The following is an 11,346-nucleotide window of genomic DNA, read 5'->3' on the forward strand; positions in this document are numbered from 1 at the left end:
GAGTTTGGTACACACAGAAATGGGGATGCTTTAACCTGGAGGGTTTACTGAACAAAGGGGACTGAGAACTTGAGGCTCTGGGCCAGAGATTCCCACAGGGCCATATTTGCTCTGACCCTCTAAAGAGAAGCAGTAAGCTGCCAAGGAACAAAATCCACACAGAGGGCCAGTTCACATTAAGTCAATGCCCCTGAAAAAGGGTGGGACAACTCCACCCAGGCAAAGACCCCTGAGAAGCCAAGGAGCAGGCCCCTCTCCCAGAAAACAGACTGGATGAACAGGTGAATAACAAGCTTATTTCCCACAAGACTGTAAAACTCAGTGTCAGGGAAAAATAATATAGGGAGCTCCAGGTTTTCCCTCACGACTCCTTTAAACGTGAGACTAAAATTTCACATTTCTTTTTTGTTTTTTTATTTTTCTCTTTTTTCTTTAAACTGTTTCCATTTCAAATAGATTCTTATTTCTCAGCTTAGGTTTTAAAGTCACTTTTTTTTTTTTATTTGACAGAGACACAGCAAGAGAGGGAACACAACCAGGGGGAGTGGGAGAGGGAGAAGCAGGCTAAAAGCAGAGCAGGGAGCTGGATGTGGGGACCACTCCTAGGACCCTGAGATCAGGACCTGAGAAAAAGGCAGATGCATAATGACTGAGCCTCCCAGGCTCCCCCTTGAGTCACTTTTTAACTTCTTTTTTTCACATCATGTTTTATAGACTGATGCCCCATACTAGACCATTTTTCACTCTATTCAATTTTATCTTGATATATATGTAAGTTCTGATTTCTTTACAATTTTGGGGTATAGTGTCTCATACATAAAGACCAAAAATCAATCAGGAACAGGAAGATCGAGACAAGATGGCAGAGGTGTATGGGGACCCTGTTTAAACAGGTCCCATGAATTTAGATGGATATCTATCAAACCATTTTTTAATTACAATTTTTTTATTATTATATGTTAGTCATCATACAGTACATCATTAGTTTTTGATATAGTGTTCCATGAATCATTGTTTGCACATAATACCCACTGCTCCATGCACTATGAGCCCTCCTTAATACCAATCACTGCGCTAACCCACCCCTCAAATAACCCTCAGTTTGTTTCCTGGAATCCTATTCTCTCATGGTTTGCCTCCCCCTCTGATTTTGCCCCCTTCATTTTCCCCTTCCTATTCCTAATGTCCTCCATGCTATTCCTTATGTTGCTCAAATACATGAAACCATATAATTGTCTTTCTCTATTTGACTTATTTCACTTCGCATGATCTCTTCCAGTACCATCCATGTTGATGCGAAATTTGGATATTCATCCTTTCTGATGGCTGAGTAATATTCCATTGTATATATGGACCACATCTTCTTTATCCGTTCATCTGTTGAATGGCATCTCGGCTCCTTCCACACTTTGGCTATTGTGGACATTGCTGCTATGAACATTAGGGTGCATGTGCCCTTCTTTTCACTACATCTGTATCTTAGGGGTAAATACCTAGGAGTGCAATTCAGGCTCTATTTTTAACTTACCAAGGAACCTCCATACTGTTTTCAAGAGTGGTTGTACCAGCTTACATTCCCACCAACAGTGTAAGAGGGTTCCCCTTTCTCCACAACCTCTCCAACATTTGTTGTTTCTTGCCTTGTAAATTTTTGCCATTCTAACTGGTGTAAGGTGGTATCTCAAGGTGCTTTTGATTTGAATTTCCCTGATGGCTAATGATGATGAGCATTTTTTCATGTGTCTCTTAGCCATTTGTTTGTCTTCTTTGGAGAAGTGTCACATCATGTCTTCTGCCCAATTTTTGACTGGGTTATTTGTTTTTTAAGTGTTGAGTTTGAGAAGTTCTTTATATGTCTTGGATACCAGCCCTTTATCTGTAATGTCATTTGAAAATATCTCCCCCATTCAAGAGGTTGATTCTTTGTTTTGTTGACTGTTTCCTTCGCTGTGCAAAAGCTTATATCTTGAGGAAGTCGCAATAGTTCATATTTTCTTTTGTTTCCCTTGACTTTGGAGACACATTTTGAAAGAAGTTCCTGGGGCCGATGTTGAAAAGCTTACTGCCTATGTTCTCCTCTAGGATTTTGATGGATTCCTGTCTCACATTGAGGTCATTCATCTATTTAGAGTTTATCTTTGTGTATGGTGTTAGAGAATGGTCGAGTTTCATTCTTCTGTATATAGCTGTCCAATTTTCCGAGCACCATTTATTGAAGAGACTGTCTTTTTTCCATTGCATATTTTTTCCTGCTTTGTTGAAGATAATTTGACCATAGAGTTGAGGGTCCATATCTGAGCTCTCTATTCTGTTCCTTTGATATATGTGTTTATTTTTGTGCCAGTACTATGATGTCTTGATGATCACAGCTTTGTAATACAGCTTGAAATCAGGCAATGTGATGCCCACACCTTTGTTTTTCTTTATCAATATTTCCTTGGCAATTCGCAGTCTTTTGTGATTCCATACACATTTTAGGATTGTTTGTTCCAGCACTTTGAAAAATGCCATTGGTATTTTGATCGAGATGGTGTTGAAAGTATATATTGCTCTGGGTAGCATAGACATTTTAACAATGTTTATTTTTTCGATCCATGAGGATGGAATGTTTTTCCATCTTTTTGTGTCTTCTTCAATTTCCTTCATAAGTGTTCCATAGTTTCTAGAGTATAGATATTTTACCTCTTTGGTTAGGTTTATTCCAAGGTATTTTATGGTTTTAGGTGCTGTTGTAGATGGAATCAATTCCTTAATCCCTATACTCTGAAGAGTTTTAATCAGGAAAGGGTGCTGTATTTTGTCAAATGCTTTTTCTACATACATTGAGAGGACCATGTGGTTCTTCTCATTTCTCTTATTTATGTGTTCTACACATTGATTGAATTGCGAATGTTGAACCACTATTGCATCCCAGAGATAAATCCGACCTGGTTGTAATGAATAAGACTTTTAATGTACTGTTGGATCCTATTAGCTAGGATTTTGTTTAGAATTTTGGCATCCAAATTCATCAGGGATATTGTTCTGTAATTCTCCCTTTAGATGCAGTCTTTGCCTGATTGGGACCAAGGTAATGCAAGGCTCGTAGAATGAGTCTGGAAGCTTTCATTCTGTTTCTATTTTTTGAAACAGCTTCAGGAGAATTGGTATTATTTCTTCTTTGAATGTTTGGTAGAACTCCCCTGGGGAATCCATCAGGCCCTGGACTCTTGTGTTTTCGAAGGATTTTGATCACTGCTTCAATCTCGTTACTGGTTATTGGTCTATTCAGGTTGTCAATTTCTTCCTGTTTCAGTCTTGGTCATTTATAGGTTTCCTGAAAGGCATCCATTTCTTCCAGGTTGCTTAATTTATTAGCATATACTTGTTGATAATAATTTCTAGTAATTGTTTCTATTTCCTTGGTGTTAATCATGACCTCTCCCCCTCCATTCATACTTTTATTAATTTGGTGCTTTTCTCTCTCTCTCTCTCTCTTTTTTTTTCCAGATAAATCTGTCCAGTGATTTACCAATTTTATTAGCACCAAAAACATAAGATAACTTGGAATAAACCTAAACAAATAGGGAAAGGATCTATACTCCAGGAACTACAGAACACTCATGAAAGAAATTCAAGAAGACAGAAAAAGATGGAAAAACTTTCCATGCTCTTGGATCAGAAGAATAAACATTGTTAAAATGTCTATGCTCCCAGAGCAATCTATTCCTTCAAAGACATACCAATCAAAATACCAATGGCATTTTTGAAAGTGCTGGAACAAAGAATCCTAAAATTTGCATGGAACCAGAAAAGACCTAAATCACCAAGGAAATGTTGAAAAAGAAAAACAAACCTGGGGGCATCACATTGCCTGATTTCAAGCTATATTACAAAGCCATGATCAACAAGACAACATGGTACTGGCACAAAAAACAGACACATAGACCAATGGAACAGAATAGAGAGCTGAGATATGGACCCTCAACTCTATGGTCAAATAATCTTCGACAAAGCAGGAAAAATATACAATGGAAAAAAGACAGATAGTTCAATAAACAGTGCTGAGAAAATCTGACAGCTATATACAGAAGAATGAAACTAGACCATTCTCTAACACCATACATAAAGATAAACTCTAAATGGATGAAAGACCTCAATGTCAGACAGGAATCCATCAAAATCCTAGAGGAAAACATAGGCAGTAACCTCTTCAACATTGGCTACAGCAACTTCTTTCATGTCACGTCCCCAAAGGTAAGGGAAACAAAGGTGAAAATGAATTTTTGGGACTTCCTCAAGATAAAAAGCTTCTGCACAGCTAAGGAAACAGTCAACAAAACAAAGAGACAACCCACGGAATGGGAGAAGGTTTTTGTAAATGACACTACAGCCAAATGGCAGATTTCCAAGATCAATAGAGAACATCTCAAACTCAACACCCAAAAAACAAATAATCAAGTCAAAAAATGGGCAGAAGACATGACAGACACTTCTCAAAAGAAGACATAGAAATGGCTAACAGACATATGAAAAAATGTTCATCACCATCAGGGAAATTCAAATCAAAACCACATTGAGATACCACCTTACACCAGTTAGAATGGCAAAAATTTACAAGTCAAGAAACAACAAATGTTGGACAGGTTGTGGAGAAAGGGGAACCCTCTTACACTGTTGGTGGGAATGCAAGTTGGTACAGCCACTTTGGAAAACAGTGTGGATGTTCCTCAAAAATTTAAAAATAGAGCTATCCTATGACCCAGCAATTGCACTACTGGGTATTTACCCCCAAAACACAGATGTAGTGAAAAGAAGGGCCATATGCACCCCAATGTTCATAGCAGCAATGTACGCAATAGCCAAAGTGTGGAAAGAGCCGAGATGCCCTTCAACAGATGAATGGATAAAGAAGATGTGGTCCATATATACAATGGAATATTACTCAGCCATCAGAAAGGATGAATACCCAACTTTTACATCCACATGGATGGGACTGGAGGAGATTATGCTCAGTGAAATAAGTCAAGCAGAGAAAGTCAATTATCATATGGTTTCACTTATTTGTGGAACATAAGGAATAACATGGAGGACATTAGGAGAAGGAAGGGAAAAATGGGCAGGAGGAATTGGAGGGAGAGATGAACCATGAGAGACTATGGACCTGAGAAACAAACAGGGTTTTAGAGGGGAGGGCGGAGGGGGGATTGGTTAGCCCAGTGATGGGTATTAAGGAGGGCACGTACTGCATGGAGCACTGGGTGTTATACGAAAACAATGGATCGTGGATCACTACATCAAAAACTAATGATGTATGGTGACTAACACAACATAATAAAATTTAAAACTACAAATAAATAAATAAATAAATAAAAATTTAAAAAATAAATAAATAAAAATTTCTTTCAATGAACCAGCTTCTAGTTTCAGTGATCTACTCTACCGTTTTCTTTTTGGTTTCTAATTCATTGATCTCTGCTCTAATCTTAATTATATCTTTTCTAATGTGGGTAAGCATCATTTGTTGTTTCTCCTCCAGTTCTTTAAGGTGTAAAGTTAGTTGGTGAATTTGGGCTTTTTCCATTTTTTTGAGTGAGGCTTGGATGGCTAGGTATTTCCTCCTTAGGCCTGCCTTTGCTGTACCTCATAGGTTTTGGACAGATGTGTTTTCATTCTCTTTGATTTCCATGAATTTTTAAAGTTCTTCTTTGATTTCCTAGTTGATTCAAACATTCTTAAGCAGAGTGGTCTTTAGCTTCCAAGTGTTTGAATTTCTTCTGAATTTTTTCTTGTGGTTGAGTTCCACTTTCAAAGCATATGGTCTGAGAATATGTATGGAATAATGTCAATCTTTTAGTATCAGTTGAAACCTGATTTTTGACCCAGTATGTGGTCTAATCTGGAGAAAGCTCCATGTGAACTCGAGAAAAATGAGTATTCTGTTGTTTTAGGATGGAATGTTCTGTATATATCTATGAGGTCCAACTGGTCCAGTGTGTCCTTCAAAGCTCTTGTTTCTTTGTTGATTTTCTGCTTAGATGATCTGTCTATTGCTGAGAGTGGAGTGTTGAGGTCTCCTACAGTTAATGTATTGTTATCAATATGACTCTTATTTTGGTTAACAGCTGGCTTATGTAGATGGCTGTTCCCATGTTGGGGGCATAGATATTTACAACTGTTAGATCTTCTTGGTGGATAGACCCTTTAAGAATGATATACTGTCCTTCTGTGTCTCTAACTACGGCCTTTAGCTTAAAATCTAATTTGTCTGATATGAGAATTGCTACCCCAGCTTTCTTTTGAGGTCGGTTGGCATGAAAGATGGATCTCCATCCCTTCACTTTCAGTCTAGATGTACTTTTGGTTCAAAATGAGTCTCTTGTAGACAGCATATGGATGGGTCCTGTCTTTTTATCCAGTCTGCAACCCTGTGCCATTTCATGGGCATATTTATGCCATTCACATTGAGAGTGATTATTGAATGATATGATTTTATTGTCATCATGTTGCCTGTGAAGTCCTTGTTTCTATAGATTGTCTCTGTTAATTTCTGTTCTATATCATTCTTGGGGTCTTTTTCCTTTTATAGAACCCCCCTTAATATTTCTTGCAAGCCCAGCTTAGTGGTCACATATTCTTTCAGTTTCTGCTGGTCCTGGAATCTCTGTATCTCTCCATACATTCTAAATGACAGCCTTGCTGGTTAAAATATTCTTGTCTGCATGTACCTCTCATTTAGTACCCTGAATATGTCTTGCCCGCCCTTTCTGGCTTTCCAGGTCTCTATGGATAGGTCTGATGCTATTCTGATATTCCTCCCACTATAGTTAAAAAATCTCTTCCCCCTAACTGCCCTTAAGATGGTTTCCTTGGTTCTAAGATTTGTGAGTTTTACTATTAATGCCGGGACTGTGGTCTGTTCTTGATCTTGGGAGGGGTCCTCTCTGCCTCTAGGACACAAATGCTTGTTTCATTCCCCAGATTGGGGAATTCCTCAGCTAAAATTTGCTGAAATATATCTTCTAGTCCTCTCTCTCTCTCTCCACCTCCTCAGGAATCCCAATAATTTTGACATTGAAACGTTTCATGGCCTCATTTATTTCTCTAATTATGTTTTCATGGATTTTAAGATGTTTGTTCCAGGCCTCCTCCTGTTCCTTCTTTTCTATCAGTTTGTTTTCTAGATCACTGATTCACTCTCCTGCCTCGTTTACCCTAGTTGTTAGAGGATCTAGATTAGATTGGTCTCACTGATAGCATTTTTAAATTCTTCCAGATCAGCTCTCATTTCTGCCCTTAAAGACTCTAGTCATTAATCATTTTCTCCAATCTACCTATTGTCTTCATGACTGTTACCCTGAAGTCTATTTCTGACATCTTGCTTATTTCCATATGCATTTGTTCTGTGGCATAGGTCAGTCTCTAAGTCTTTCTTATTTGGGCGGTCCTTCCTCTTAGTCATTCTGCTGAGTGGTGGTTGAGGGAAGGTACAGAGTCCAAATTATTGACCACAACCCAAGCAAGATGCACCTGTTTTATAGGGACCTTAGTGTTGTCGGCCTCTTGTTCTCCCAGCCTGTCTTCTGGGGGAGAGGCCTGCCGCGCTGTTACTCAGGCAACCCTGTTAGGGCAGAGTTTCCCTGCCCCCTGTGGGGGAGGGATGGGCCCAGTGACAACCGGTTTTCGAAGGATTTTGTTCTCTGGTGGCTTTCCCTGGCAGCTTTCTGTGTCTCTTCTGAGAATCAGAGAAGAAGTGACCATATCTAAGCCTCTTTTTCAGAACAGAGAGATTGCAGTCTGTTCTTCAGTGAGCTCTCCAGGCCACAGTGTCTCTGTTTCTGTCTGTGCTGCTAAAACCGCAGTGTCCTGGGTTGTGCACCCCAGAGTAGCACTCCCAGCCCTCACTTCCAGGTCCAGGCACGTCTCTGCCCTTTGTGCTTCTAAAACTGCAAGCTGCTCCCTGTTTGCACACATGCCCCTGAAGCTCCAAATTTAAGTCTGGGGGGCTAACCTAAGGTTCTTTCCCCGCCACTATTGGTCTGCCAGTCTGTGCCTGGTCCCTAGGGTGAGAAGCTTTCGAGCTCCTTTGGTGCAGGATCCCAGAGGCTCCCTCCCCCTTCCATTTATGTTCTGATATGTGCCCAAGTAATCACAGCTCCCTGCCTCATACCTCAAAACCAACCACCAGGGATATTCTGTTTGTAGAGATCCAGATATATCTTCTTACATCTCAGGCTGATTTCATGGGTGTTCAGAGTGGTCTGGGAGATATCCAGCTCAATTCAGGGAACCAGTTGGAATAGGGTCCCCTACTCCTCCACCATCTTTGCCCTTCCCTCGAGTCCTCCATTTTTAAAATAAGCCATCAAAATGGCAATGACCAAACTTGCCAAGCGCCAAGCACTAGTATAAATATAATTGATATCATCATGGCAATAAATGTGAGTGTGGAAGTACAATGATCTCCATTTCAGAAATAAAGAATTGTCTTTAACTAACAGCATGCTTTCTGATCTCAGGTGTTCTGACATTAATTGTTTGACTAACAATTCCACTCTTGTCTCTATTGAGGCTTTCCATTGATGTGTACACAGAGATCAGGTGTAAATGCCCCTTGGGGTTGTTGAAAACCCACAGCATCTCCATCAGCTCTGTGAGTCTCTGTCAAGGCTTCTCAGTGTCTCCAAGTTTCTGTGACAGAAAGACCTGGTCTCCACAAATCAGTTTATTGGGACTTCTGGAAAGTCAGGAAGCCTGCAAATCTCATGTCCAGCTCTGTCCTGCAAGCGGTTCAGGGGAGCACCCAGGTCCTATGGTGAGGAGCACAGACCCAGACACCAGGCTCACTCTCACCTGCTGTGTGATCTTGCACACTCACACAACCCCTCTGTGCTGCAGTGTGTACTTCTCCACCTGTAAAATGGTGGTAAAATTGTTACCTACATCACAAGTTCCAGGTGTATATGTGAAAAAAGGAAGATAATGGGTACAAAGTAATTGCCCTAGAAAAATCACAAAGTAAAAGAGCACAGTTTCCTGAAAGATACCATGGTGACCAAACTCCCCCAGGATCCTCACAACTGCTCAAGGTCACTGCTGTCTTGAGGATACTACCTGAAAAATTTGTTATATACTCAGAGGATTTGCAAATAGGGCCCTCCTTCTACTGATTAAAATGGCCCAATCCTGACCCTGCAGCAGGAAGAGGAGACTTACTGGCAGGATTACCAGGTGTTCCCATTCAGTGATGAGGACAGAACACAGACAACTCACTATGGAGTTTGGGCTTCACTGGGTTTTCCTTGTTGCTCTTTTAAAAGGTAATTCATGGTGAACAAGAGATGTGGAGTATGTAAGTGGATGTTAGTGAGAGAAACATTTGATGTGTGACAGTTTCCTGACCAGGATGTCATGTCTGCAGGTGTCCAGTCTGAGGTGCAGCTGATGGAGACTGGGGGAGACCTGGTGAGCCTGGGGGGTCCCTGAGACTCTCCTGTGCAGCCTCTGGATTCACCTTCAGTAGCTACTACATGAGCTGGGTCCGCCCGGCTCCAGGCAAGGGGCTGCAGTGGGTCGCATGGATTAGCTATGATGCAAGTAGCACAAGCTACGCAGACTCTGTGAAGGGCCGATTCACCATCTCCAGAGACAATGGCAAGAACACGCTGTATCTGCAGATGAACAGCCTGAGAGACGAGGACACGGCCATGTATTACCGTGTGAAGGACACAGTGAGGGGAAGTCAGTGTGAGACCAGACACAAATCTCCCTGCAGGAACACAGGAAAGGCTGTGTGGCAGGGGCGCTACAGGCACCAGGGGGCTCTCAGTATGTCAGGAGGCAATCAGGTCACCAAGGGGAGTTCAGGTCACCAGAGGGTGCTCAGGACACTAGGAGATGCTCAGGACATCACAGACAATTAGATGAGACCTAGCAGCAGGTGCAGTGGGGGGGGTGGATCTTCCTTTCGAGATCAGAGATTTCCTCTCTAGACTCTCAGCTGCACTCATGAATATATCACATTTTTTCGTTCATCTCATTCATCTCTAATTTCTCTTGTTCTCCATGCAGCCAAGCACAATAACGTTGTCTTCATGTAGATGAGATCTCACCAGTCACTGAGGAAATTCCATCATCAACTTCTTCTATGTCCCATTTTCTTTCTCCACAAAAGGACATGCCGGGAATTCCCATCATCCATGAGAAGCGCCTCCACAGCCCAAGGTCTCTGCATGCTGAGTGCCTGTTGACTGTCCTCAAGAGGCACACACTGTCCCCACATGGATATGAGCATCTTCCCAGGACGTCTGCCCAACTGGGTCCTTGTCCTCCATGCTACAGTTTATCCTGTCTCATCATCCACGCGGGAGGACAAAGGTGATCAGAAACTGCCCCTCTATAGGCATTGCTCCATCTCCTGGATGGAAAAGCAGCCCACCTGATGGGAGGGGCTCTCAGATTTCCCCATGAAACAGGTGGGATGACATGACAGAGAGGAAAACCCATCCTAGTCCTTCTCGGTCCTGTTCTGGGGGAAAAGTCCATGAGAACATCCTTGGGCTCTGTGTCTGAGATGTGTTTCCCAGCTTCCACACAGGGAATCCACATGAATCCTGAGATCCAGCTGATAGAGCCCATATCCCTGCCCAACCTGTACTATCCTTCAAATATCCCACAGAAAACCACCCTGACTTCACTCTGTCCTGTTTCTAACTTCTCTCTCAACCTGTCCTGGACCCTGAGCCCCATGGGGCTGTAGCCTTCTCACTCTTTCCTGATCCCCACCAAGTGCCAGATGCAAGTGAGGCTCAATAATGAATGTCTACCATGATGGCAGAGCCCTAAAGTGGGGCAGAAATGGGCATCTATGGCCCAAACTATGATCCAGAAGAAAAATAATATATCAACTACTGATGAGACATACTGACACTTCCTCTCATGTCCATGTTTTGTCCCATCAATTAGATCATGGTTTCCCTACAGAATTCATAAATAAATTCTGGGATGCTTGCTTTCTTGATTTTTCGTGAAATGAGCACTGAACCCCAGACCTCAGAGGAGTCACAAGAAAGGCCCTTCCATTCAAAGTCCTTACATTCTTGTAAGGGGGTGTCCAAGGAGTGTCTGTGTGAAATTGATCCTCTGTCCCTGGGTTAAAACTGTGTCTCTGTAGGTGGAGGATGGTCAGGCCCCCTCCTCACCTGAGCATGAAGCTCCTTGGGATGGTCTTTCCCAAGAAGAGGGAAATCCAATGGGGGGCCTTCTGTCTGTTGGCAGATGTCCTGTGTGTGTATCTCAGACATTCCAGGAATGTGTAAGAACAATTACTAATCTAATGTATCTGCCTCCTGACTCTCCTTGGGTTGG

General features: G+C 41.8%; 1 pseudogene; it reads left to right on the top strand.

Annotated features, from left to right (window-relative positions):
- The first annotated feature begins 9,253 nt into the window (after window positions 1–9,253).
- On the top strand, window positions 9,254–10,679 carry LOC118002636 (annotated as a pseudogene).
- Window positions 10,680–11,346: the final 667 nt, after the last annotated feature.

This window comes from Mirounga leonina, unplaced genomic scaffold, assembly GCF_011800145.1.
Source record: "Mirounga leonina isolate KUSES-001 unplaced genomic scaffold, KU_Mleo_1.0 Mir_82, whole genome shotgun sequence".
NCBI lineage: Eukaryota > Metazoa > Chordata > Mammalia > Carnivora > Phocidae > Mirounga > Mirounga leonina.